Genomic DNA, 23,224 nt, shown 5'->3' on the forward strand with positions numbered 1-23,224 from the left:
TGAGTTTCTTCCATATTTCTCCTCTCTCTCTCTCTCTCTCTCTCTCTCTCTCTCTCTCTCACACACACACACACACACACACACACACACACAGAGTGACATAAGTCTTTCTCACTTAGGGACTCATTTCCAGTTAAGTAATTCAGGACCAAGAGGCTAAAATACACAACACGACTGAACAAAAACCTCAAATTAGAAAGAAGAATAACTCAAATGGGTCCCTATCCCTGGGAGTTCTAGTTAAGCAAACAAAATGGTCTGGGACAAATGATTATTAGAACTCGGGAAGATGAGAAGACAATGTAATTAGCTCCCAAGCTTCTTCCTATTCCTCAGCCTCCTTACACTCGCCAACTCCCATCCTTGAATATATCCAAACCCTCCTTCTCCATCCCAAAAAGCCCCTGCTGCAAGGCGGGGAGGGTTCACAGAGCTGGTCCCCCCGCCCGCCCGCTGACCAAAGGAGACAGCGGTGAGGCCCCGAGCCCGCCCTCTGCCAAGTCGCCAGCCAATGGGCGCCCGTGGGGACTGTGGCGCTGCGTCCCATTGGCTGCCAACCTACGTGCATAAGAAAGAGAGAGAGAGAGGCAGGCCCGGCAGCATTGTTATCTTAAGACACTCATCTGGTGTCTGAGGCTGCAGGTGACACTGCTTAGGTGCGGAGCTCGGTGTCGGAGCGGGGACGCGGGCGGCAGCCCGGGCTGGAATCGCCCGCCTCGGAAGCTGCTGGCGGCGGCGGCGGGGGCTGCGCGAGCATCCCGTTCGCACTGGTCCGGGGATGGGCACCTGCCGCGCGGTGCGAGCGCAGGCACCGGTCTGCGGGCAGCCGAGCGAGCGCTGAAGCCGGAGGAAAGGGTTTTGCCCGTGCGCGAGGCAGTGATTTCGGGAGAGAGAGAGAGAGACAGCGGGTGAATCCTTTCAGAGTTGCAGGGAAAGCGAGATCGTGGGTTCCTCGTCGGCGCAGGGACAGGGGACTCCCCTGGCTGGGTGTTACACTTTCCTTCCTTCTCCCACCTGCCTGCGTGCGCCGAAGCCCCACTTCCGACCCGCCTTGAGTGCCGGGGATCCCGGCTGCTCAGCCGGAAGGCAGCTGGCCAGGGGTCTAGCGGCGGCGGCGGCAAAGCTGGGAGCAAGAGAATTTGAAAAAAGACTTCCTTTCCCTCTCACGCGCTGAAAGGGAGGCATTCGCGTGTCCCCAAATGAGAAAAAGCCACAAGAAATCATGAAGTAGAAACTTTGGAAAGCTGCCACCGGAGATGTTGTACAAAATCCTGGAATCTTTTAGGAGTGTCCTCCCAGTCGGTGGAGGTTTGGGGAGCAGCTGATACTGCCAGGAAGGCTCTTGCAAGGATCCAAGGTAACTGTGCAGGGTTTGGGTGGTTTTTCTGTCCCCTTTCCGTTGTCCTCTTGGTGTGACCCTTGGTAAGGGGATCATTGGCCCCCCATCCCCACTCCCCCTGAGACCCTGTTGCCCTGGTGCCTGGCAGCTGCAGGCAGAAGGAATGATCCCATCTGGTAGTTTCTGTTTGGTGGAGCCGAGGCGTGCACTTTGGGGTTTAGCTAGAGATGGTCCTGTTACTGCTTCCTGGTGTTGCATGGCTGTCACAGGGCTTGGGCACTCTGCCTGACCTATATTGCTTTCACCTGGTCTAAGTCCTCAAAGTTAGTGCAACTCCCATTAGCTTTAGAAAATCCAATCAGCTGCATAATTGCAGAAAACGATGAGGACTTCTGCCTGCTGTGCTGAGGCTGTACGTGGTCCGCTATGTTTGCGACGGACCCTATCGTGCAGAGGTCGTGCTACATGATACATTTATATTCACATGTTCATGGATCTCCGTGACATGTCTGTCGAGGTCTGTCTACTCCTCCTATGCACATGCAGCTAGGGAAAATAACATTCCAAAGAGTGAACCCTGTAGGCTGCAGATCGTCTCCCCAGGGTGGTGGCAGGAACCCATGGATGGAGTTGAGCCTGGCTGCACACTGGAAGGAGGGGTGTGCTGGCATTATCTGGCCATCTCTTTCCCTGGTTCTGATCGTTTGGTTGCACACCCTGAGGCTGCCTGTGGTATGTGTGTTTGTGAGTGTGTGTGTGTGTGTATGCGCGCCCGTGCTCACAGCTGTATGCAGGAAGCGGGCTGCCAACAGAAGAGCCATGCATGTGCGGCTCTCCGCCCAGGCCCCAGATGCTGGAGTGTTCCTTCCTACCAGGAGCCTGAACTTGGGAGCTGCTGTTCCGGCCCTGAGGACTTTTCTCCTTGACAAGCAGTCAAGGTGCATATTTATCCAGGGTATATAGACCTAAGCCAAATATTAACTAATCATCAAGCGAATGCACTCTAACGTGACTGAACAGACCCCTCTGTATAGCACTGTGTGTGTGCTCTTCCAAGCTCTGGGAGCCTGTGCCCTGAGCAGGAAGAAATGTTTTGTGAAAAGGAGAGCAATTAAAACAGGCCTGTTTATAGCTGGATAATCTGAGCCTTATCCCACAGCGACGAAGATATGTCAGCATAGACCAATCAGGAGTCTAAAAGGTACATTGTCAGCTAAGTATTTCTGCCTCTGTCCTTCTCCAGACATGGGCATGTGGAAGGGATACTCGCTGAATGCATGCAATGCCAGTGTTAACCAAGCAGCTCAAGTATTTTACAGCATCCCCTGGGGGGCAGTCTGATGACATCAGGCAACAGCAGAGGGATGCTGGAGTTGGTGTGTTTTCCCTTTTGACTTCACACAGTTGTGTGTATGTTATTTGTTTAAGGCAGGACTCTTGGAGTTTCATCTCAGGCCAGAACAAGTTGCTTTGCAGCCCTGGGGGCATGACCAAGCAATGCTACCACAATGGCCCTGGGATCTCACCAATGTCACGGCTGCTGCCTACTGTGGGGAAAGATGCATTCTTTGCTTCTTGAGGACGGATATGACTTGGGTAGGCACAGAGCACAGATGCGAGACGTTTGAGGGAAAGGTAGCACATGTCAGACAAGGGTCTTCGAGCTGGAAGGCAGCTGGCCTGCAGCCATGGAGAAGACAGAAGCATCCTTGACTCTGGCTTCTTCCTCCTCACCAAAAATGGGGCCAGCTGTGTCTCCCCAACTGGGGTGATGTACACTGCAGTGTGGGCACAAGAGGAGTGGGGGGAAGGGCAGGGGAGGAAGGAGGGTCCTGCTCTGGAGCACTGGGCCAATCTCAAGCAAGGAGAGCATCTCCCTTTTGGCCCTTAAAGATCATCCTCTGGGTGTTCCTGTCTGGCCTCCTAACAGGTTGTTTACTGAGCAAGGCCAGAGGGCAAAGAACATCCCTGCGTCATCAAGACCTTCTGATCTTCTCTCCCCAGGCCCAGGCTACACTGGGGAGCATCCCATAAAAGAGATCCCCTCTGGGATGGTGCTCCCCAATCCCTCCCCTGCTCACAAACAAGAGGTAATGTGGAGGGACTGGAGACAGCTGCGTGGGCACTTTCTGCTGACTGGGATGCTTCATATTGAGGTTTTCTGGTTAGTGGTTTGTTTTCCCCACTGTGCCGTGTATTTTTGGCAATTCAACTCTCTCTTAAATAAGACCTTGTCTACATTTTATAATGGCATCCTTTTGCAAAAGGCTGGGAGCATTGTAGGGAGCTCATCTAATTAATCCTCACATGGCTTATTGTCTCATTAATCTTTGATTACCCTGAGAAGTAGAGCTGGAATGATTTTAGCTTCCTTCTTAGAAAAGCAAGGGCAGGGGACCCTGGGAAGATGAACCAACTGCTTTACTCAGGGTCACATGGCAATTAAGGGAACTTGTCAGGTGGGGCATGGTTCCGGTCACTGCTAAACCAACCCCAAGCTCCACGATTTCTCCTTGGACTGGCTTAATCATCGTGACTGTAATTTGATTCAATTTTTCTGTACTCTACAGGAATGGGAGGTTGTAGTGACATACAGCTGCCCCTCTGGCACTGCCTAAGGGCTGTGAGTGGATAAAGTCTTTGCCCTCAATGATCTTATAGTCTAGTTAGGAAAACAGGCTTACCTCTGGGGAAAGGTGAATGGCAATAGACAGTCTAAGCAGCAATTCAATACTTGAGATTTGTGAGGCTGACCTACTTAATCGACAATTGATTTGTCCAGATAACAAGAGCTATCCGTTTTGCAGGAGGGGCCAGTTATGTTGTGCCATGGGGGATGGGGTGGGATTTGTTTGAAGAGGGAGAAATGGGGAAAGGACTTCAGCTGACAGGGGTGCTAAGGGCAGCACAAGCTGGAGAACCTAGAAACATCAGGCTCGCATGATTCTGTGGGGTCTTACCCTGTGCCACGTCTCCATCTGCACCCTGGCAAGGCCATACGCTTGGGTTAACTATTTGAAGTACATACTGGCTTAGAGGAAGCTGCCCTCGGACCAGGCAGAGGACTGGAATGTTGGACATCTCATTGGGCATGACAATTACCTAGCCTTCCACCCACTCTCAAGCCTAATTCATGAATTATGGGGGAACAGAGCTCAAGGTCAGAGAGCTTATCAACATTACATCAAAGAAGAAAAAAGCTGAATGAAGAAATTGAGGGAAAGCAGGCAAACTGCAAGAGAACATGAAAAAAGTCTTTTCATAATTTAGAGTTAGACTCTCCAAAGGGAGAACCTTGCTCTTCCTCCATTTCCCGTTTCCCCACCCAAAAGCCCCTGTTGGGTTTTGCTTAGAGCCTAGAGTTGGCATAATGCCAAAGCCCTTAGGCATTTCGCATCCAGCAGATTTTCAATCTTAAGATTCTTGAGCATGCCCATGTACATAACCTCTTGTCTCTCCTCCTCTTCCCTTTTAATAAAACATATGCCATAGCAGTCACAAAGGAGGAAACCACAAAAAGCCAGAGGAGTGGGGTGCGGATTGCCTGCAGCCATACCACGGGGTACTGATTGATGTTCAGCTGAGCAGCAGAGGGGAGAGGCCAGCTGCCAACCTGGGCAGCGCCCAGGAAGGGCCTAGGGCTGCAGACCACCAGGAGATGCCTGTGACCGGTCAGCCACACTCCTATGCTCTGGCCAGGAGCCTGGTCACCTAGAGAAAAGGTCAAGGCAACACATAGGTACTGTGAGAGAACTGGGGACACAACCACCCTGGTCATTGGTTTTCACTGGGTTTGAGACCCCTACTCATGCTGCATGTCCCTGGTTGCTTGGATGGCCCCATTCCAACATGGAGCAAGTCCCTGTGAGGCATTGAGAGTTGAATGACTTGCCTGAAGTCACATCCTGTTGGCTCTCAGGTCAGGAGGAAAGTCCCCAAGAACCCATTCTGCTTGATTGCTGAGTGCCAGGTGCTCACCACAGGGGCAAGTCCTGAGGGATATGCTCTTTCTCATGAAAACCCCCCCAGGCCTATTGTCACTTTTCTTTCGGGTGTTATGTGACCAAACAGCCTGAAGGTAGGACTCACACCTTTTTTTCCTTATTGCTCACAGGTATCCACAGCCACGTTTGAGGGCAAAGGTAGAGGTCCAGGCCCACGTGTGCACATGTGGCTGGTGATCGTGGTTAAAACCTCTTCTCTTAGGGAGTGAAGAGACTGTCAGCTCAGTTCTGCCTCAGACTCAGGCTTCAGAGGGCAGGTCTCGTCTGACCAATTAGGATGCAGTTTGATCTGTCCTGAAATTGTCACTCTGCCATGCAGAGGGATATAAAGTTGAGTAAGGTGATGACAGCATGAAATCTTTACAGCCAGGCCCATCAGCTGTGGGGTGCTGGATTGAGCCAAGTGTGTGGGCAGTCTGACACCCCACAAGACTGGGCTCGAGCCCATGGTGTGCCACCAGCACACAAGCCACCAGCCATGTGTGCAGCTTACGCACTTGAATGTGTGCTGAGTGTAAATTACACAATGGATTTTGAAGACTTAGTTAAAAAAAAAAGAATATAAAATAGCTGATCAGTAATTTTTAAATATTGATTACATGTTAAAATGATTGGGTTAAATAAAATATATCAAGATTGGTTTCATCCATCTCTTTTTACTCTTTAATGTGGCTACTAGAAAAGTTGAATCATATATGTGGCTTGCATTATATTTCTTGTTGATGGCGCTGGTCCAGGCCCTGCAGAGGCTGAGACAGGAGAAGCCAAGACATGAAGAGAGAGAGCATGGGGGTGGGGGGAGCAGCTCCAGAGCGTCTGAAGTCTAAGGTCAAGGAAGGCGCAGGCAGCTGACACAGGCTTATATTTGAGGGACCTCACCAACTGGCTCAGCCCACCCAACGCATCTGAAGAGCATTGCACCTGTCAGCTCACATGCAAACAGTTAGCAGGGAGGCTGCCTGGTAATGTGATCCTAATTTTTTGGAGGTCCTGCCTGACAGTGGAAATAACCAAATAAATGATCTTTAGGGTTTCGTTCCAAAGTACGAGGACACAATAGCTGGGATCAGCTGGGTGCCTTTGGTTTTCTCTGCCACACTATCACCTTTCCTTCTGAGAACTTTCCTTCAAACCTGACATGTAGATGGTTGGGGGCGGAGGGGGGGGGTAGAAACGACACACTATGTGTTCAAGATTCTTTTGTGGGCCTATCAGTGAGAAGAATGGGGAGGAGGCATCCTAGCTGAATTTTACTTAGTAATTACAGGTTTGAATATTCTAATTCACTCATTATTATTCATGGTGATAAGGTTTGGCCACAATCTGCACCCCTCATGTTTGCACAGAACCCCACGGTTTACAAAATGTGTTAGGAGCTTTTTCCCACCTGATTCTCACAACACCCCTGTGGAATGGGAAAGGCCGCTCAAAGCTTTCCACGCTCCGCCTCCAAACCAATCCTTGTACTTTTGTTTTCTAACCCTTCTCTTGATGCACACTCAGTCTGGTTTAATCAAACTGGTCTATTGACTGTTCTTCAATGTTAACTGTGTAAAGTAGGAATCAGTACCTCTCTTGAGCGTGTGTTTCATCATCTACAAAATGAAAAATAGTAATGCCGCATCTTTCAAAGCGTTGTTCTAAATGTTAAATGAGATAAAATACATACAGTGGCAAACACAGTTCCAGGCAGATAGAAAGTGCTCAAAAAATGTCAACATCCTTTCTCACCCGAGGTCTTGATTTTGATATTGCCAAGATCAAAATGGCCAAAGGTGAACTCATTATACACCAACTTCACACATAAAGCAATTCCCTTCTCCTAGTTCCTTGCTTTGGTTAATGGCACAGCCAAACCCCCAGAGGCATAATTAAGAAATATGGGTTGTCCTGGGCCCCACTTTCTCTCACACGCCTCCCCCTACGTGCAGGCAATCCCAAGGACCTGACAAGGTTCACCTAATGTTTTCTCAAAGCCATCCACCCTCCTCCTGCCACAATCTTTCGTCAGGCTGTTGTCCCTGCTCACCTGGACTTTCCCAAGACTTGGTCTCCCTGTCTCTTCCCTTGAAGGCTAGCCCGTCCAGCCTCCTTCTCACAGCAAGGGTGATCCTGGTAATGGTAAATAGAATTGTACGTCTCCCCTTAAAACTCCCCATTTCTTAGTATGACAACCAGGAGACCCTTCCTGAGCTGGTCTAACAGCCTCTCCTTGCATTTCTGTACTTCCCCGCCCTGCTCTGCAACCTGAAACCCGGGGATGGGGCGGACAGGGCAGCTCCAAAGCTGTAGGCTTGCTGTGCCGCTTTCCTGCAGGACCTTCCTGGCCCCATTCTATCTTTCCCAAGGGTTTCTGAGCTTTAAGATTCTAAAAATCATCTCCTGTGTGGAAACTTCCCTGGGACTCTAGGCCGGGATGAACTGCCTCCTCCGTATTCCTACACATCTCACGTCAACTCGGTTCGCCCCGCCACCCTTCCCCCCCCCCCCCCTGGCCATTCGGCGCTCAGAGGTGGGGCTGGGATGGGGGTGGTAAGACACATAGATTTCTCATTATTATATTATTAGTAGTATATTATTAATAGTATATTATTAGTATATTATTATAAATATGTGCCAGGAACTCTTCTGGGGGTTTGGCAGTGAAGAGCAGGCAAAAGTTTTGCCATCAAGTTGCTCACATTCTAGAGCAGGGGTCTCAAACTCGCGGCCCGCGGGCCGCATGCGGCCCGCCGAACAATTTTGTGCGGCCCGCAGACTAATCCACGAAGTTCAAAATATTTTGGATAAAATTAAGTAAGCCTAGGGGCCTACTTGTATTTGCCGAACGGCTGTGATCTTGCTCTGCGGCCCACATGCTGAGTTGAGTTTGAGACCCCTGTTCTAGAGGGAAGGTAGGATTGATCATCACAAGAACCATTATTACTAATGTTGCTGTTGATAGGGAACACTTTGGTGGTACTTATGTGCCAGGCATGGTACTGAAAGCCTTTATGTACATTAACTCACTTGCTTCACCAAATGATCCTCGAGTTCCCATTTTTAAAAATCCTATATTCCCATTTTACAGATGATGAATTAGAAACCCAGAGAGGTTAAAGACTGTATCCAAGGTCATGTAGCCCGTAAGCAGGTAGCTGACATTCTAACCCAATTTAGATCTTGAGTTTCTACTCCTTGTCACTATGGTATCCAGAAAGAAACACACGTGAGCAAAGAAATAAAGGGAGAGGATTTCAGGTGCCGATAACGAGGCCAGTTATTAAAAGCGAGTACTGGAGGAGAGGTGGCTGCGGCCGTGGTCAGGAAAGGTTTCTGCAAGGAGGGGACTTCTACACTGAGAGCTCATCTGTCCACTGAGGAAGGCAGCGATTCTGGGTGGGTGGGATCCGGGCATCTAAGGAAGAACGGCGGCATGGGCTGTGCAGCCACGGTGTCAGCTGCCCTCATCCCTGCCCCTCACTGTTGGAGGTGCCACGCTTGGTCCCAGGTGGCCTTACGGAGCAGCAAACTCTCGAAATGGTCCCAAACCTCACCCCCGTCAGTCCCCACCTGTTCCTTTAGTTCTTTTGGGTTAAGATCTATCTTACCAGGTATCTGGTTTGCTGCTGTCCATGACGGTAGAAGGTGTGGATGGAAACACACATGCACGCACACGCGCGCACACACGCGTCCCCACTCTGCTGAACCACTTTAGTTGACTTCTCTCTGGTGAGTGATGTGTCACCTGGAACCTTAGTTGAAGTGCCAAGCATAGACACAGCCAAAAGGCTGGACACAACCCAGAGATGTGAGCAAAAGGGAAACAGAAAATTATTTTTTAACAAGATGAGGAGTGAATTGGACTGGAGGGAGAGACTTTGTTCAGGGACGGACAGACAGAAGAGGGCACTTCTGGGATACTGACCATGTCTGTTTCTTGACCTGGATGGTAGTTTGTGCTATAATTTTCCATATACATGCACATCAATATAGATATATATACACACGTACCCACATATCCACACACAAAACACACCACATGTATACGCATACATACATATTATCTTCTCTATGACTATTGCTCATAATAAGGTTTAAAAAAATTATCTGCCATGTTATTTATAATAGCCAAGATTTGGAAGCAGTCCAAGTGCCCATCAGAAAATGAGTGAATAAAAGATTTGTGGTACATTTACATAACGGAATACTACTCAGCCGTGAGAAGGAAGGCAATCTTACTCTTTGTGACAGCATGGATGGACGTGGAGAGCAGTACGCTAAGTGAAAGGAGCCAGTCAGAAAAAGACAAGATATGATTTCACTGTTTTGTGGAATCTAAGGAACAAAATAAACTCACAAACAAAACAGAAACAGACTCATAGATACAGAGAACCGACTGACAGCTGTCGGAGGTAATGAGGTTTGAGCGACTGGGTGAAAAAGGTGAAGGGATTAAGCAAAGAAAAAAAACCTCAGACACTGACAACAGTGTGAGGATCACAAGATGGACCGATGGGTGGGGGAGGTAGAAGAAGGTAAAGGGGGGCTAAATAGTGATGGAAGGAGATGGCTCGGGGTGGTGAACACCCAGTACAGTCCACAGGTGATGTGTTATAGAGTTGTGCACCTGAAACCTGTATAATTTTATTAATCAATGTCACCCTGATACATTCAATAAAGTTTTTAAAAATAATTTGGAGATAGTTCATACACACTGAATGTACATCCAAAACCTACTTTATGGTACAAATTGTTGGTTTTTACTTATATTATCTCATTTAATTTTTCTTTTGTGTTTTGTTTTGTTTTTGTATTTTTCCAAAGTGAGTATCAGGAGGGAGGCAGACAGACTCCGGCATGTGCCTGACTGGGATCCACCTGGCATGCCCACCAGGGGGCGATGCTCTGCCCATCTGGGGTGTTGCTCCACTGCAATCTGAGCCATTCTAGCACCTGAGGCAGAGGCCAAGGAGCCATCCTCAGCGCTCCGGCCAACTTTGCTCCAATGGAGCCTTGGCTGCGGGAGGGGAAGAAAGAGACAGAGAGGAAGGAGAGGGGAAAGGGTGGAGAAGCAGATGGGCGCTTCTCCTATCTTCCCTGGCCAGGAATCAAACTCGGGACTTCCACACGCAGGGCCAACGCTCTACTGCTGAGCCAACCAGCCAGGACCTCATTAATTTTTTATCACAGCTTTACGAAGTTAGTACGCTTCCTGGTTAGAGGCTGACATTGAGGAAGACAAGGCAGGGGGTTCAGACCCTTCAGGGAAGCACTGTGAGTCAGCAAGGTGGGTACCAAAGGCCTCCGACTTCCGGGTCAGATGAACTTGGGCTTCCATCTAGTCCGCGTCACTTACTGTGTGGACCTTAGATATGTTATATAACCTCTCTGAGCTTCAGCATCCCCTCTAGTAAAACAGAAACAATAACCCCTTGTCTTGTACAACCATCATGAAGACTAGAGAACATGATTTGAAAATTTCAGCCAAGCTACCCGCCGCACAATGGGCATTCAGAAAATGGCAGCTGATGTTTTGTCTCCCCAAGCATGGAAGCACCTGAGACCTGGACTTCCTCAAAGAACAGCGATGGCTTTTAGCTGTGGTCAGAGTCAGGTGGTAGCTTCAGTGTAAGCTGTTCGAGGCCAGTGAATCAGGAACTCCCCGGCAATAGTACCCTATGCTAGGCACCATGTTAAGTGCCTTCCAATGCACTGCCTCGTCTAATCATCTAACAGCCTTCCGGGCAGGGTTATTATCTTCTGTTTATATTAATAGACGAGGAATTAAAGTTCAGAGAGATTAAGTCACGAGCCCAAGGTCACCCGACTTGGGAAGTAGCAGAGTTCAGGTTGGAAGCCAGGTTTGTCAGATGCCAAAGCGCACGCTCTGGGAAAGGGCACCTCTGTGGTCAAGGTCAGGTTTAACTGCCCCAGGGTCGGAGCTCCATTGGTCAGGAGTGGGGTAGAAGTATTGTTCCCCCTCTGGGGATTTCTGGGACAGGCCAAGAGGGTTGGTGCATATTCAAAAACGCTTCACATTTTTGAGTGCCATGCTTTATGTGCTAGGCACTTAGGATGTGTGGGCTGAATGTTTCGAGTGCCTCTGTTTCGGAATACAGGTGTGTTCCCTTTTCAAAAGAACAGGCTTTCAAAACAAAGTAAGATTTGAGTGTCCTAAGAGGTTTCCCCTAATTACACAAGGATGTATTAGCAGCAGTTTTTAATCTTTTACAAAAGCAGTAGAAGACCCTAAGCAAATACACTCTTACCTTGAACCCCAACAGATGAAGCAGATAAAAGCGACCTCCCTGATGAGAGCAGGCCAGGGACCTGGAGCTTCCCCACCTGTCCCTTCTCTTTCTTCACCCATCAGTGGTCCCTGAGTCACCTTCTGAGAATCTAAAGGGTGTTCGAAACGCATTGGAAACTACCACACTGCCGGATTCCTTTAGAAAGCAAGGCTTGCGATTCATTTCAAATAACAGGTGACAGACCCAAATTGATTTTAAAATAAGACTCTCACCAATCTGCACACACCTGTGAAGTTCAGTGAGTCCAGGACAAATGGCTGTTGTCCCGTTTGGTCCTCGATGGTTGAAGATGCGTGAAATCCAATGCCCGTGGAGCAACGCCCCCTGCGTGTCAGGCGCAGGGAACTACCAGCAGGGGGAGTCAGTCCTAATGACTCCCTATGAAGGAGATGTTCTTATCCGCATTTTGAAAATGAGAAAAGTTAAGCACAGAGAGGGTAAGTCAGTCATCCTAGATCTCACAGCTTGTGAGCAGGAGAGTTGGGATTCAAACCCAAGCCGTGGGATGGGTTAGAGGGCCAGGGTCTTGCAGTCACCGAGGGCTGCAGCCTCTTTAAGCACAGACCGGGAGTGACAGATAGTACTTCTCTCCATTACTTTTCCCAGTACTCCTCACTTGTGAAGTTCTACAGAAGGATTCTCTCTGGATGCTCTTGACTTCAATGGCTCTGCTTTCTAGGTGCTGAAGTCTCACCAGAACCAAGCTATGGTCCTCCCTCATTGTCCCTTCCCTCTTTGTCCGCAACCTTAGGAGCTCCTGTCTATTGATGTCCAGCTCCAGTGGTGGGAGACCTTGGTGATTAGGGGGCGCTGCCCTGTCCCACTCTTCCGGGCCCTGTGCAGCATCCTGAGTGCCAGGCTGCAGGTCTGGAGGTGGGATTTCAGGGTGGGGAGGAATTCTTGCTCAGCTATACTCCGGCCTCCTGGAGATGGGGCTTCCTGGAATAGTGTGCCATGGGGCTGCAGAGGGACATCCTTGGAATCCTCTTGAAGCAGGGGAGTGTTCAAGCCTCAATAAGGAGTACATGGGCAGTTCAGTTCTGTCCCGCCCACTCCAGTGTTCAGCCACTCAGCATAGTATAGACGAGCCATCAGGCAGGAGCATGGAGGGTAGATGTGCCGTGTTCCTCAACCGACAGGGTCCAAGGGGTTCCATGCATGTGCCTCTTTCCCTTTCCAAAATCTTAGCTCTTTGGGACTTGAGCCCTTCGGGATAACCGAGCAAGGTCAGCATCCTCTTCAAGTCTCGGGGTACTGGAGACCCCTAGAGGCCAAAGGCTGTGTTACACGCCCCGGGCTGTGGAGGCACAGTTAAGGTTCTTAACGGAGGTTGCTGCATGGCTGTTACCTTTCCTAAACCCCTGCTTATATGTGCAGTCCTGGCAAGCTCGACATAGACAAGGACAGACATGTGTGTGTGTGTGTGTCTGTGTTATACAAGCAATACCATGGTCTTCCCCCCACCCATGCCTGTGTGTGTTTGTGTGTATGTGTGTATGTTGTAGAAGCAATAGCGTGGTCCTTCCTTCCTCCCTCCCTCCCTGTGTGTGTGTATGTGTTATAGAAGCAGTAGTATGGTCCTTCCCCCACCCCCGAGTGTGTGTGTATGGTATGTGTGTGTGTGTGGTAGAAGCAATAGTGTGGTCCTCCCTCCTTCCCTGTTCACCCACTTTCCCTTTGAATGCCAGCACCCCCTGTGCTGGCCCTACTCACCCCTGCAGCCACCCGAAGTCAGCTCTCCCCACCACCTCCATCAAAATATCTTTCCCTTGAGGCCCTTCACACCTCTCAGTAACCTGATCAACTAATTTGTGCTGAAGTATTAATGACTAATAACGATTTAATATACTGCCCTCTCAATTAACACTCCAGCATTTAGAAAGAGAAATTCACAGATTTCAAGGCAAGTAGGAGACTCGTGTTCTTCCCTCTTGAAAGGAACTGGAGACCCCTCAAAATGTATCAAGCAGACAGCCGCCCCTTCAGGGCAGATGCTGCACCACCAAGCTGAGCCCCGTGAGGGGCACTGTGCAGGGAGCAAGCAGAATGTCCCACAGCGGGATGCTCTCAGCCACAATCCTTCAAGACCTCGAGTCTGTGACAACCCCCATCTAGCCTTTGTTAAGATAAGCCTGGAATGCAAGAGCTCACAGAGGTGCCTCCTGTTGTCTGGTGGGTGTTCCCTGACACACGAGATCACATGGGCATCAGGAGCACAGGCTTAGGGATGATCAACTTGGCTTCAAGTGTTCGGTTCTGCTTATGGAGCTTGCCAAGTTGCTTAGCTACACAAGCCTCAGGTTCCACATCTGTCAGATGGGTACAGGAAGCCTCATGCCACAGGATCATTTTGAGTATGAAATGAAGTCATGCAGAATTAGCATGACTGTCTGGGGTACAAAACGTGCTCCGTAAATGGCCTTTCCTATTCTTCACCACCTTGTCGTTGTGTCTGTTATTCTTGCCTTATCCCAAACTCCGAGTGCAGGGCGGCATTGACTGCTGCCTTTGCTATTCCCAAGCGGGTGAAGCAGTCCAGCACCCTGGGCGTGGCTGGCTTGATGATTGAACTAGACTTCTTTTCAGGTGACAGTAGTATGTGAGATACCCCACCACCACCACCACCACCCCCACTTAGTTTTTTTTTTTTTTAATGTATCTCACAAATGCAGTGAGCGAAATGGATTGGGCAGTGACTTAAAAAGACTTAATGCATTTTGAAAAGGAAAAAAAAATGCCACAACAAAAACGGGTTTGTTTCTGTGATATATGGTTCATGTGATATGACAAAAATCCATTTTTATGCTGAGGAAAATTGGCTAATTTTAAAACAGTTGACACACGCCATATGCATGTGGAGAAATGATAGATTTAGCCCAGGCAGACAACAAAAGAGCACAGAGCAGCGGTCTGTCTCTGGTAGGGCTTCCGTTGGAAGAATTCTTGGGTGGTGGACCTGTTCCACCCAGGAGAGGGGCTGCAGTGGAAAACAGGCTGGCCCTGGCCCTGGGGTGCCAGATGGATATATTCGAGCATAAAGATGCCAGCCGCCAAACTTGGGACACAGACACCGTGTTTACACGACGTGAGTGAGAAGAGACTTAGGGATGCACATACAGCAAGCTTTATGTGCATGACGGTAGAGCATATAAAGATAGTGTCTGAATCACAGGTGAGATGAGCACAAAGGATACTGAAATTGTCGAGCCACCCTGATTTGGGGCGATACCTCAACTTTGCCTGATCACTCTTTCAGTTGGACACAGGGATGGTTTTGGGGCTTCAAATGCTACTCGTAATGTTCTTGAATCGGATCCTCTGGTTGTCGGATCTGCATAAAGCACATTGAAAAGGGAATCTTGTGTGTTTTTGATGACGGTGAAGAAATATCATATGAAAGCAAGATGCTACAAAGATTGCATAGGAAACAAGAAGTGACTGTAAAAAGTTTAAGAAAGATAAGCTCTGTCGTCTTGATTTCTCTCTTATAGTTCCTATCCACTCACAACCCCTAGGATAGGTCAACGAGAAACCTGGACCTGTTACAGGCTAATGATGTACAGTTCTACTTGACTCAAAAAAGGGCTTTATTTTATTTTATTTCTTTTAAGGCAATATTTAATTAGTGACTGCAGAGGGGAAAAAGCTGAGCAGCTTAGAGAAGGTTTATGGTTCAGGTCTGCAGGACTCAGCAATTTGACATTCTAATCCTGTTATTTCTCACCTGAAACTGAACAGAGTCAGCAGGGCTGGGCTTTTTCTCTTCCTCTAACTCATCTAGCTGTTAGGTTTCCCCTCCCTTGAGTCCCCATTCTCATCCTTTGCTTCGTTGACTTCTTTGTCCTGTTTCCTACTTTATTTTTTTATTTTTATTATTATTATTTTTAGGATATCAAAAAGCAACACAGAATGGAAACCAGTATCTTGGTGGTTTGTTTGTGACGGAGCCATTCAGGAGGGAAATGACTGCTTCCTCTCTCTCCTTGGCTTCCCAGGCTAAACCTGCTGTATCCCACGTGCACTTAGCTACTAAGGTGACTGCCACCAAGATCCTACAGTGACGCTCAGCCCAAGGCTGAGCAGTGTCCCTGGATCCATTTTTTAAAAAAAAAAATTTAAATATTTTATTTATTGATTTTTAGAGAGAGGGGAGAGAGAGAGAGAGAAGGGGGAGGAGCAGGAAGCATCAACTCTCATATGTACCTTGACCAGGCAAGCCCAAGGTTTCGAACCAGCAACCTCAGTGTTCCAGGTCGGCGCTTTATCCCACTGCACCACCACAGGTCAGGCTCCTGGATCCTTTTTTAGTGATAGACTCTAAACATCTGGAAGGCAGGATCTCAGCCTTAGTTGTCATTGTATCCCAAGTTCCTCGTCATGGTCCCTAGCACAGGGGAAACTTTGAATGCTTATGCAACGAAATGAACCTTGCCATAGCACCCTCTTTGCATAAAAATATGGGATTCTAGGAGTTAGCAGTTATCTCTCCTATTAAGGAAAATTTAGTATTCAGGATTTCAAATTTAAAGAATTCCCAAATTAGGGAAGTGTTTTCTCTAGTGCAGTGGTTCTCAGAATTTAACGTGCATCTGGGGAGCTTGTTAAAATGCAGCCTGTTCAGCCCCTCCTTCAGAGAATCTGATTCTGTAGTTATTGTGTAAAATGCAGAAAACTGCCTTCTCATAGCAGATGATGTAAAGACCACATGTTGAGAAACACCGTTTTAAGGCAAGCCACGGGAAATGTTACCCAACTCAGTTTGGTGGAACAGCAGTGTCTCTCAGGTGGTTAATCAATGTTATGAACAACAACAAAAAGGTCTGTGCTTGGAAAAGTTGGGGGACATGGCTCTCTTTCCTTGCCCACCCATCCCCTCACAGTCAGTTGGAGGTTTACAATGCACTTAGAGTGTGTCGGAGGTTGTGAAAAGTTTTGCAGTAAAGAAACATGTTTTAACTTTGTTTAACCAAATAGTTCTGATAGGTTTGACCTTGAAACTCTTATTTATATAATTTTTTTTTATTTTATGGCTAAGAACCTATTCAGTTTTGATGAATTTGGTGTGAGAAACACTGCCATACAGCGGTGGGTGGCACCTACTGGACAAGACAGATATTGCAACTCAGCTCTACTATTTATTACTAAATGTCCTAAGGAGAGAATAAACAAAGTGAGTGGGGAGCTGCAGGAAATGGCTAAGCAAGGAGGATGTCTGATAGCCTGGGGAAGGGGAATTAGGTGCATATCCTGTGCCTCCCAAATCCCAAATTGAGCTGAAGGTATGGCTAGCTTGCTGACACCTGGATATGGAATGCAGTAGTCTTTACCCTACTCTCAATCTCCTCGTGGTTCCTCAGCATGAGCGGTATCCCTCAATGGGCTAGCTGGGCGGAATAACACAATTCCAGTTTTGGCTTTTGACAAGTTACTTCAACTCTTTGGTCCTATGTTTCCTAATCTTAAAAAGAGGAGAAGGGAAGCTAATGACACCTATGTTGTTATAAGGAATGAATTAGTACACGCACACATCACACACACACACACATGTACATAATGCTCATCCCAGTGCTTGGCACACGGAAATATATCCAGCTTCTTGCACTGTCAGGGCCAGGGGATGAAACGGTGGCAGTAGGAGACCTTTCTTTGTCACTACTTTTCCTGTTGCTAATGAGGAGATAACAGGAGTTCAGAGTTATGGTCCTGGGAATTGAGAAAGATACACCTTGGCTCCCAGGTCCTGGATCTTTTCCCAACTACATATGGGATGTGGGTCACTGGGATTTACACTCCAACCAGGATTCTTGGTTACTGTAATTTCCCTCTTCGTAAAATATGAATCATACTAGTTACAGGCACATCCCACTAGGGAACTCTACATCTTCATTAATGAAAGCAGGAGAAGTGTCCCACAGCAACGGCTGAGAATTTCCTAGCCCTGATTTCCAAAGAACTGACTCACATGTGCCAGGTGTCGTTTTAGACACTCTGCAAATGCAAATCACACAGTTGCTCCTCTAAAGATCAGGAAGCTGAGAATTAGGTAAGTTTGTAATTAGCCTGAGATCACACAAGAGGGAGAGGGAGAGGGAGAGCCAAATGCCCTTCAGATCTGTCTAACCCAGTCCCCGATCCCACTCCCAACCCCTCAGAGAAGGTACGGGAGGAAGGAAGAAGGCAGGAGGGGACAACTGAGGACCAGCTCCTGAGTGATGCAAACTTAGAGAGAGCTACTTAAAAATCACACCAAGATCTTTGAAATCAGCCTCCCCAGCACCCTCTCTTATACCTAAAGTTCTCTGGCACTCCTAAGTCGGCTGTTTCCAGCTGTCATAACGTGCGCCCATCTCTTAACAGAAAATGCTTATGGCGCGTCCAGGCTAATGGACCGATCACCAGCCGCCAACTCTGGAAGCCCACGGAGACAGTTGATCTTAGTCCATGACTACTTCAAAGGCCTTTCATGCTGAACTTGTTCCTCTGGACCACCAAACCCCTTGGCAGTCACGAGTTTCCGTGGGAAATTCTTCCTTCCCAAACTAAGCACGTCCACTTACCAAATTGAGTTCTTCTCTTGCAATTTTCCTTTGGATCAGGCCTCACGCATCCTGAGCACAGGATCAGGAACAGAGCAGGGGCTGAGCACCCATCCTCGGGGGCTTCACGAGAAGTCTGGGTGATCAGCTGGTGGGAAGGAGGAGGGAAGGGAGAGGTTAACCAAAGAGACCTCATGAAGGCTCTCCTAACCACTGCTGTATGTAGAGCTCACTTCTGATCATAAGGAGTAAATTTTCCATCCCACTTATTTGATCACATGCCAAGTGGTTCACTGTGGATTCTAGGAACCAGATTGGCCATGGATTTACTGTTGGAGGTTGAAGCTGAGTGGTGGGTCAAGAGGGCTTGTTAACATTGATTGTTTCCACTGTTGTATGTGTTTAGGAAAGGTCTGTAATGAAAAGGATTTTAAAAACCATGGATTCTGGAGTGAATGTGACTTAAGCTAAAAAATTTCAGCATAATCGCTCTTTTGCTGTGTTATCTGGAGCCAGTGATTTAAATGTTCTGAGCCTTTGTTTTCTTATCAATATGATGGAGTAGAAATTGAATGAAACTGTGAAATAAGGAGCTTAGCACAATGACTGGCCCATAATAAGTGCCAGGTAAATAACAACTATCATTGTTGCCATTATTACCCCTTTATCTTGCCTGTTAGTATCATTTTGTGAGTTTCTTACAGCAAGTACTGTAACTTTATTGAGCTGTGTCTTCATTCCATCTAGTTCAATTCCAAGCTCATATAATAAGAATAACAAATATCCCTTTGAGTAGTGAGTTTTTTGTTAACCCTTTGAGTGAGGACGTACATGAACGTTTGTACTACTCAAAAGGGATATTTCCTGAGCTCCTCCAAGGTGCCAGGCACTGCCTAGGAGCCTGAGATAAATCAGTGAACTAAGTAGACAAATAATAAAATCCCGGTCTCTATGGAGCTTATATTTTGGTGGGAGGAGACAAAAATTAACAAAATCATAATAAATAAGTGAGTGGTATTTTTCGTTATAAGGCAGCAAGCGCTATGGGGGAGACATCTCGCAGGGGAATTGGAGCACTGCAGATGACGTGGGACGGCCAGGGTAGGACTCACTGGGGAGGCAACATTTGGGCAAAGGCTGCAAGAAGGTGGGGCGGTGAGTCAAGTGGATATCAGGAGACGTTTCCCAATGGTGGGAAATTACTATCTGTTGTCTAGTAACTACCCAGAGACACTCTGGACACCTGTTATCGCACAACAGGTATGCATATTTTATCCCATGGGAGATAGTAAGAAACATTAACTTACAGTTGCTTCACTTGAGCTGTGCATTGAGTGCTTGTCATATATGCCATGACTAGGCATCAGACCTCACGTTCAAGCCAAGGCAGTGACCCCTTGCTTAAGCCAGCGACTTTTGGGCTCGAGCCAGTGACCTTGGGCTTTCGAGCCAGTGATCTCTGGGATCATGCCCACGATCCTGCACTCAGAGCCAGTGACCCTGCAACCAAGCTGGCGAGCCCATGCTCAAGCTGGCGACCTTGGGCTTTTGAACTGGAAACCTCAGCATTCTGGGTTGACGCTCTATCCACTGTACCGCCGGTAGGTTTCTTGATAGCTAGGAGCATGTCTTATACTTGACCTTTGTGCTAGTTCATAGCGCTCCCTCCTCAGTATTCTGCATGGGCTAAAACCTCAGCAATTGTTTATAGAAAATAAACCTGCACCTATCTTGCCTGAGAATACCTTTTTAAGAGCAGAAATTGCAGTGTGTAGGCTTATAATAAAACTCACCTCTGTCACCAGCACCTCTATAAAACACTCATCTTTTCCATGTTTTATTAGCTGGAGGTTTTCAATTAAGCTAACTCAGGACAAAACCCAAATCAATTGCAGGGAAATCTGTAGCGCAAGAGGATTCTCAAAGGAGTGGGAAGGGCCAGGGTAGAGGAGGGCAAGGAAGAGACAGAACTCTGGTCATTAATGCATTCCTAACTGTGACACATTTAAAAAGTAGTAACCCCAATGAAGTATTGCAGTTATTCATTGTGTGACCTGAATTGAAAGCTATAGTTCTATTCAGAGTTGATTCTAAAAATCTAAACAAATGACCAGAGAGCAAATTAAGTATGCAAAAAAACAGACCTGAAAAAAACTTTTTATAAGGCAGTCAGCAAGATTTTCTGCCATGAAGCTACCTGACAAGTAAGACCTGTTTGTCAGTAAGGTCCACTGGGTAATTGGGTTCTTTAGTAACCAAACCTCCCAGAATAGGGTCCAAGACAGGTCTCTGGCCAACCCTCATCCACACTGAAGGGTGTTCAGAGATCCAGAATGATCCATTTGGTTGCCCCTGTTCCCCTCCAGAGAAGAACCACAGCCAACAATGGTAAATTACCTTCGGGCTTGCTACAGACACAACCAATCAGAGGTACTGGTTTGCCCTGCTTATCACAGGCCTGCCCTGCCTGGTGCTGAAGAATCTTTTGCCTTTTTTCTTCCGGCAACTGTGTCAATATAAATGCTTCTCAACATGGGACCGAGGCAGCATTGATCATTATTTTAAACAGAGGCCTCAACACTGAGATGTGTTCTGTCCTCACAAAGCCTGGTTGTGCAGCGGCCCCTCCCCGGAGGGGCCCTCACAAAAGCAGGTTGTCTATCTCCTGTCTCCTAAGGCAAGCTCATGCATAAACCATCTTAACGTTCAGTCGTGTGCATAAATAATTTAAGCCTGGCTTGTGAGGGAAAAGGGAAGGGGAGGGCGTGGGACACCGATCACATCATCAGGCATCTCGCAGCCAAGACCTGGGAGGTCCTCAGAGCTGGGTAACAGGTGATGCATCCGTAAGGGCCAACTAAGCAGAAACTCCAATTACATCTTATTGCCCCCCTTTCTGGAACTCTGTTGACAATGGCTGGGAACTACTATGATTCTAAGCTTCCTGAGAATGTTCCTATCTTTTGCTCTTCTGGAGGCTGATTCCAAACTAGAACGACTTAAGGCCAGCTTCCTTTGGACATGGAGATGGACCCCTAACTCCCTGGGTGGCTGGGGTACAATCACAGTTCCTTTGAATATCCCCATTGGGAGACTACAAACACTACAGAGAGGAGTGTGACCATGTCTCCTAGCTCACTTTTCCTCACAACACTGGAGTTATGTGGCATTTAAAAATGTCTCTTCAAGCCAATTCATCCATCTGTCCCCTAGACCCGCCCCTATCCCTAGGTCTTCTCGTCTACATATATGTCAAGTTTAGCCCTTTCTGCTTATGTCACACTTCCCTCCAATCTCCTTCCCTTGTTCTCTGTCAGCCAGCAAAAACCTCTCTCTTCCCATCCCCAAAGCAGCCCACATGCCATCTGTTGAGGTTGGCAGGCTCCTATTCTCTCCTCTCTTTCGTCCCCTGGTGGGAGGTAGTCAAGAAAAGCACGTGGGTCCCTCTGAAGCAGCTGTAAGCAAACTGAGCCCCTCTGATGGGAAGAGGGCTTCGGGGTACCAGTCTGCCTGCCTGGACCCAGGTGAAGCGACACACAGCAGGGCATGGTCAGAACAGACTCCACGGTCAGACAGCCTGGTTTCAGCGCTGGACTCCACTAGTGCTGTGATCACGCCTGAGTCCCTTCACAGAGCTAAGCTTCCTCACAGACCATGTAGAGATGGTCATGTGTGTCTTCCTTATAGGACTGTGCTTAGGATAAAATGAGATCATTCTTAGCTTAGCACAGTTGCCTGGCCCGTAAATGTCAGCTCTTATTATTACATCATCCCGGACCACGGAGCTAAAAGAGCCCAATGTTTCCCTCCACCATCAAGAGAAGTATCCAGCACCTTCCTAGTGCAGAGGGTCCTGGCTCTGTCCTTGTCTGTCCAGGGAGCTTCATCCCTTCAGGAAAGTGTAAAGGCTCCATTGTCTCTTTAGCCACAGAGGACTAGCTCACTAATCTAGGATCCCATCACCAAAAAGCCCTAAAACATGTATCCTAATCGAACAAGCAGTGATTTGCACATAGTGCATTTCTGGAGCTAAATTTCAAAGAACAGTGAGAACTTGTATCTGGAAGGCTTTTGATGGTTGGCTTTGTTACCCAGGCCAACCTTTGCCCTGGGAAATGCATTCTTGAAGCCGCTTCAAATGAGCCTGACCAGGCAGTGGCGCAGTGGACAGAGCGCTGGACTGGGATGAAGAGGACCCAGGTTCGAAATCCCAAGGTCGCTGGCTTGAGCACAGGCTCACTAGCCTGAGCGTAGGGTCACTGGCTTGAGCATGGGATCATAGACATGACCCAAAGGTCGCTGGCTTGAGCCCAAGGTCACTGGTTTGAGCAAGGGGTCACTTGCTCTGCTGGAGCCCCCCCTCCCCCATCAAGGTACATATGAGAAAGCAATCAATGAACAACTAGGATGCTGCAACAAAGAATTGATGCTTCCCATCTCTCTCCCTTCCTGTCTGTCTGTCCTTATCTGTCCCTCTCCCTGTCTCTCTCTGTCTCTGTCACAAAAAAAAAAAAAAAAAAGAAGACGTTTCAAATGAAACTGCATAAAACTCTAGAGAGCTGGAGAATGAGAACAAAATGCCATTATGCCATTGCCTTTAAGGATACAGGACTCAAAGGCCTGGTGGTTCCTTCTCAAATCCTGCTCCTTGGATTTGTGTCTTTTACCTCTAACGTGTACAGAGGAAACCCGGGCTGGAAACACCGCACATTTCCCGTCCTCTAGCTGCATATTTTGAAGCTAAAATTTTGCAGTGACTAACCCTTACAAAGATCAGGTCGATTTTTCTATGTTATATAAAATATGTATTTCTTCTTACATTTTTCTCTGATACCTATCTCAGTTTAATCTCACATTAAAAAAATAAAAGATTATGATGGAAGACCACCTTTCTTTCAAATCGGTTTAAAAGTGGCAGCAATCCATTGGAATAATGAAAATCATGGGGAAACAACTTTCACCGTGGGATTCGTGTTCACAGTGGAGCTGTTACTCCAATTATTGGAATAAGGGCTCCACCGTGAGCAGAGATAATAGGGTTCTCCTGCTAAC

At 47.7% G+C, this 23,224-nt stretch overlaps 1 protein-coding gene across 1 annotated transcript in view; it reads left to right on the forward strand.

Moving 5' to 3' along the window:
• The first annotated feature begins 626 nt into the window (after window positions 1–626).
• BRINP2 (BMP/retinoic acid inducible neural specific 2) overlaps window positions 627–23,224 on the forward strand; it is a 98,737-nt gene continuing 76,139 nt past the window's right edge. The window contains exon 1 of the mRNA XM_066361605.1: window positions 627–1,357. The gene's annotated coding sequence lies outside the window, so the exon portion shown is untranslated. The remainder of the gene's footprint in view (window positions 1,358–23,224) is intronic.

This window comes from Saccopteryx leptura, chromosome 2 (genome assembly GCF_036850995.1).
Source record: "Saccopteryx leptura isolate mSacLep1 chromosome 2, mSacLep1_pri_phased_curated, whole genome shotgun sequence".
NCBI lineage: Eukaryota > Metazoa > Chordata > Mammalia > Chiroptera > Emballonuridae > Saccopteryx > Saccopteryx leptura.